Source organism: Bufo gargarizans, chromosome 4 (assembly GCF_014858855.1).
Source record: "Bufo gargarizans isolate SCDJY-AF-19 chromosome 4, ASM1485885v1, whole genome shotgun sequence".
Lineage (NCBI taxonomy): Eukaryota > Metazoa > Chordata > Amphibia > Anura > Bufonidae > Bufo > Bufo gargarizans.
Genome location: NC_058083.1, coordinates 178,907,008 through 178,913,093, shown reverse-complemented (window position 1 = coordinate 178,913,093; position 6,086 = coordinate 178,907,008).

The following is a 6,086-nucleotide window of genomic DNA, read 5'->3' as shown; positions in this document are numbered from 1 at the left end:
CGAAAGGTTGAAAACACGCGTCCATGAAGTTTAATCTGTTATCCTGCAGTGTTAATCCGGGGGAAAAGACCTTGGAAAAACTTTTACAACTTTCAATATGACTATCTGAATAAGGGCTCATGCACACGTATGTATTTTGCAGAATGCAAAAAACAGTTCCTCAAAAAATACGGATGCATTCCATATTTTGCGGAACGGAACAGCTGGCCCCTGAGAGAACAGCACTTTCCTTGTCCGTAATGCGGACAATAATAGGACATGTTTGTACGCAAATACGGAAACAGAATGCACACGGAGTGACTTCCGTTTTTTTTGCTGTTCCATTAAAATGAATGGTTCTGCATAGCGGTCAGCAAAGAAAACGGAATGGACACAGAAAGAAAATTCGTTCGTGTGCATGAGCCCAAAGGCACACGATAGTGAAAAAAAAAGTCTGTTAAAAACAGATAAACTGTCCATTTTTAACGGACAATTTTTTCACTGATGCCTTTCTCAGAAATGGACATTAAAAACTGACCCATTTAATTGTATGGGGGCAGTTGGACAGTGAAAAACGGACAAGATAGAAAAATATTTTTCACTGACCGTCAAAAAACACTGCCGTGTGAATAACCCCATAGACTACCATTGGTCTTAAAACGGACGGTTGATGGCGGATAAAAAAAAGTACATCACAGGTTCGTTTTTCACTGTCTTAGGCCTCATGCACACGACCGTATGTGTTTTGCAGTCCGCAAATTGCGGATCCGCAAAAAAAACGGATGACGATCCGTTATTTTTGTGGATCCATTGGTAATAATGCCTATCCTTGTCCGCAAACTAGAAAAAAATAGGACATGCATTATTTTTTTAGCGGGGCTACGGAACGGACATACTGATGCGGACAGCACATGGTGTGCTGTCTGCATTTTTTGCGGACCCATTAAAATGAATGGGTCTGCATCCTATCAGCAAAAAAACGGAACGGACAAGGAAACAAAATGCCCCTTTCACACAAGCAAGTATTCTGTATCGGTGCAATGCATGATGCGAACATTCATTTCAATGGGGCTGTGTACATGAGCATTGGTTTTCACGCATCACTTGTGCGTTGCGTGAAAATCGCAGCATGTTCTATATTCTGCGATTTTCATGCAAGGCTGGCCCTATAGAAGTGAATGGGGCTGCAAGAAAATCGCAAAGCATCCGCAAGCAAGTGAGGATGCGATGCGTTTTTCACAGATGGTTGCTAAGAGATGTTATTTGTATACCTTCAGTTTTTTATTACGCGCATGCAAAATGCATTAAATCGCCTTGCGCCCGTGTGATAAAAACTGAACGCGATCGCATACTAAACTGAATGCCTATGCTTGCGAAATCGCGCATTTTTCACTAAATGCATTCGCAACACATCCAGACCTAATCCGCTTACGCTCGTCTGCAAGGGGCCTAAGGCTACACGGCAACACAGTTGTATGTGACTTGCAACCAAAAATTCAAGTGTTGGACTTTTTGCTTGTGACTGTCGCTTCCCGGTTGCGGCAGGTGGCGTGTCACCTCACCCCCCCCCCCCCCCTTGCCAATCATCAGATGCAATGTCGCAATGCAACATCACAATCTTCATGCTGCCGCATGACCCCAGCATATGACCGCTTTCACACAGTCAGGCCTCGTTCACATTTCCTTTTCAGTGTCATGTCCCTGAAAAAAAAAGCGTACGTGTTTCATCTGTGAAGCTGTCTGTGAAGGATCCATGGTTGGTCCGTGCGTCCGTTTTTACCATCCATGTGTCATCAGTAATTCACTGACGTTGCTCAGCTGATAATACATTTTCAAAGAATCTCCTATTAGTCTTCAGTGAAAACGGACACAACACGGATGTGTGTCAGTGATTTTCACAGGACCAATAGGCTTCAATGGGCGTGCTTGGTCCGCATCACAGATCAAAGTAGTGCATGTTCCTGTGATTTTTTTTACTAACCCACAGTCAGTAATAAAATACTGAAATGTGAACAGACTCAACCAAATCAGTGTGCTGTCCGTGGAAAATGCGGACAGCACACGTCAGTGAAAAACGGAAATATGAACGAGGCCTCAGTGTTTGGTCAGTGTTTGATCAGTGATTTCCATCAGTGATTGAGAGCCGAAATCAGGTGCAGGTCAAAACCACAGACCAGGAGTAAATCTTCCAATATACCTGATCTCAGTGTGGGCTCCACTCCTGGTCTTTGCTAACAATCACTGGCCAAACACTGACTGTGAAACACACGAGTGCACGTGAACGCACATAAGATAAGCATGAATTTCTCTGCTGAGTTAGGTGCGTTTCTGCAGCAAATCTGTACCAATGTCCACAATTTCTAACAACAGTTTTTGGTGCGGATTTGATGCAGTTTTGCCGCAGATCTCACCCTTCATTGGAAAAGGATAAAAAAAAAAAGCAGACATAACTGACATGCTGCAGATTTGGAAATCCACAAAATGTACATGAGATTTGTGTAATCTCATACACTTTGCTGGTAGTATACTACACTGCAGTTTTTCCACGCTTTTTGCCTCATGCACACGACCGTATGGCTTTTTTAATGTTCAGTGGGCCGTTTTTAACGGATCAGTTTTTCAGTTTTTTGTTTCAGTAGTGTTTCCGGTTCAGTTTTTCCGTTCCGTTTTTCTGTATGGCATATACTGTACAGTATACAGTAATTACATAGAAAAAAATTGGGCTGGGCATCACATTTCCAATAGATGGTTCCGCAAAAATGGAACGGATAAGGAAGACATACGGATTACATTCCGTATGTGTTTCATTTTCTTTGCGGACCCATTGACTTGAATGGAGCCACGGACCGTGATTTGTGGGGAATAATAGGACATGTCTTATCTTTGAACAGAACGGAAAAACTGAAATACGGAAGCGGAATGCACACGGAGACACTTTTTTTTGCTGACCCATGGAAATGGGAGTAGATTTCATTTCTGGAGCATGGGGGGCCCTACATGTGCTACAATCACTATGAGTCGTACACCTCTTAGTTGTGGCACATCTCATGCCAGGTGCACGACAAATTAAGACCAGCATACACAGCGCCAATATCTGGATCAATTAGAATAAATTCACATGCATCAGGTTGAAGAAATTCTGCAAAATATCTGTTCCACCTGAAAGAAACAGTTTGAGCAGCATGTACTTTCAGATAATTGGGACAGTTACAGAAATTTCTGTGAAAAAACGCAGAATATACCCTTATGGCTGTTTCAGTCCAGCGCAGAACTAACGCTCCTTGTGTGAAAGTGATCCTACGTTCTGGACTTACAGAAGCGCATGGCATTATCATGATTTATAATGCTGTGTGCCACTGCTTGACCTTACTGCTACAAAATCATAGTGACATAAATCTGTCAGTATATAATTCTGTACAAGGGCTGTATGCAGTACTTTTTTTTTCATCTAAAAAAAAAAGATCTTAGATGGAAATGGCTCAAATGGTTGCCAAATGTGCATAACCGTTTTTTTTTCCGGGTTCCTGTTTTTTTCTTCTGTTCTAATGGAAAAATAACGGTGATGTGAACTCTCCCTAAGTTAAATAGGAGTCATCTGCGGCCCAATGGGCCACGCGGTACACGACCGCAGCCTGTAGTACCCTCATGGTGACAACCACTGTCCATGTGCCACATGAGTTCTGGCTACTCAAGCTGTCACTGTATTACATAGCAGGTAATTTGCCTAAATGTTCACGATGTAATAAAACATATTCCCTGTCCGGGTAAATGTCTGGCTGGTCATGGTTACCATTAGTAAAATCAGCTGTTTGCTCGGGGGTGCTGTAATTTTTAATAAGCCCCAATCGTCTCATAGGCCAGTTTAAGGGACACTCCCATGAAGAAAGTACTGTACTGTTCAGTCTGAGTGGGGACGGTGATGTTCAGGGTTCTTATAACTGCAGGGCCTTGGACATCAGAGTCTCTGCTCCATGCTGGTGGCCCTTATAATATCCCCCTATCAGACCTCAGAACAAACTGAGGAGTACTTTCATTATAGATATATCTGACCCCAGACTGGTCTAGGCTTGGATCAAGGGGGCTGTGTATTTCTACCCATCAACACCACACTGCTAAAATAAACACTTTTTGCCAAAAGGAAAACATGTACAAAATAGTGTTCAAGTGCTTGGGCTAATGTCTGTCCATCAAAACTGTATGACTGGTCTACAAAATAATTTCACTGCCCAGCAAATAAACTTTATGTGCAAGGTAGACTTTGGCCCAAGCATCTGCCTTATATTTCTCACACCAAGTAGCTCACTAAGGGGAGTAGCCAAAGTCTCTTGGGCCCTGATGCAAGAGTTCAGCTTGCGCCCCCCTTCCCTCAGTGCTTTGTGCCAAGGGGCAGGGCTGCTGCCTGAGGTAAAAATTGAAATGGCCTTCCCATCCCAAATTCTCAACCTTACCCTTTCCCCCCAGCCCAACTGCTAAAGACATACTTAGAAATCATTACATACAGCACGACAAAACATACAGGGTAATACAGCGCCACATACCTCTTACATCCAGTGATTTCTCCTCTGATGTAGACATTCTCTTTCCTTATCTTCTCCATTCTGAGCAGACCACCATGATGATTTCTTTCAGCCATGTCTTGTCTCTGCAAAGTTGGACAAACAGACATCTGTTTCCTACTTTTTCATCATCCTCTTACCTCCTGAGCACCCCATACTGCCACCCCCAATACTGTGCCCTCTGTGCTTCCCAATACTATACTGAAGAAACAGCACCCCTGAAAATACTAATACCACACATATAGTGCCTCCTTCAATATCTATTGGATCACAGTGAACTAAGAAATAACAGCAACCAGCAAAATAGTGTCTCTGACACTAATAGTGTAAACATAATGTTCCCCAAAATAATTGTGCTAAACTGATACTGTGCCAGGAAGAGTGCACAGTAATAGTGCTCCCAAAGTCACACCAATAGAAATAATTATCTCCTAGAGTGCATAGTATTAACAGTGCCCCTAATAGTAATAATGCCCCCGTTGTGCCCATACTAGTAATTGTGTTCTCCATAGCCCCCAGTAGTAATAATTCTCCTCATAATATGTGCCAGTAGAAAAATAACCCCTAATGTCTGCTAGTACAAAAATACCCCCTTATAATGTGTGCCAGTACAAAAATATCCCTATAATGTGTGCCAGTACAAAAAATACCACCTTACAATGTGTATCAGTGCAAATACCTCCATGTATTAACAATAATGGTCTGTCATCGATCGTTCGTTGTGTATATGGGTACCTTAAAGGATAACTGTCACACTTAGACCCTAATTTCAATTTTCATATAGGTAGTTACTAATAACATGATATTCCAGAATCAGTTACTATTAGACTGACTTACCTCATATTTAATAAGATTCAGCCCTTAGCAACCAGTCTGCATAAAACTGCAATCTCACTATTCAGTTAAGATGGCTGCCACTGCCCTCCCCCTGAGGCTAATCCCGCCTGCCCTCACTAGCCAGTAACAATAGCCCCCCAAAAGTGTCAGTAACTATAGCCCTCCCCCTAAAGGGTTAATCTCCTGCAGCACAAAGGGCTCCTCTTACCACATGTTGCTTTCATTTATACACTGAGCAGATGGCAGATCTCCCTTCACCGGTCTGCGCTGCTCCAACACTGCATTCTCCAGCTCTGCTGAGTGAGGGAGCGTCTGCCAAGCGCAGGGACAGGGAGAAGTGCACACAGCCCAAGCACTGGTATCAGCTGCTGGGGAGGACCTGGCTTTAATCATTTACTTACAGTCCCTAGCTGTCAGTAATGTGACCTTGCAGTGCTTCTGCGTCCTCCGTCCTTCAACACATAGACGGACCATGCCTGGCAACCCTATTTTAAGCACAGGTAAAAGCAGGCAGTACAGGGAACAAAAATGTGGAATTAAGGGGTAATTGAAAACACAGTGAAAAGTTGAAATAGGGCCACCAAGGAGATATTAAATCACCACAATCCAATGCTCCCAAAAAATTAATAATATGACAGTTATACTTTAAGAGTATATTCACAGATGGTAGACAATTCTGCAAGTAAAAATTAGTATGATTTACCTAAATAGAGT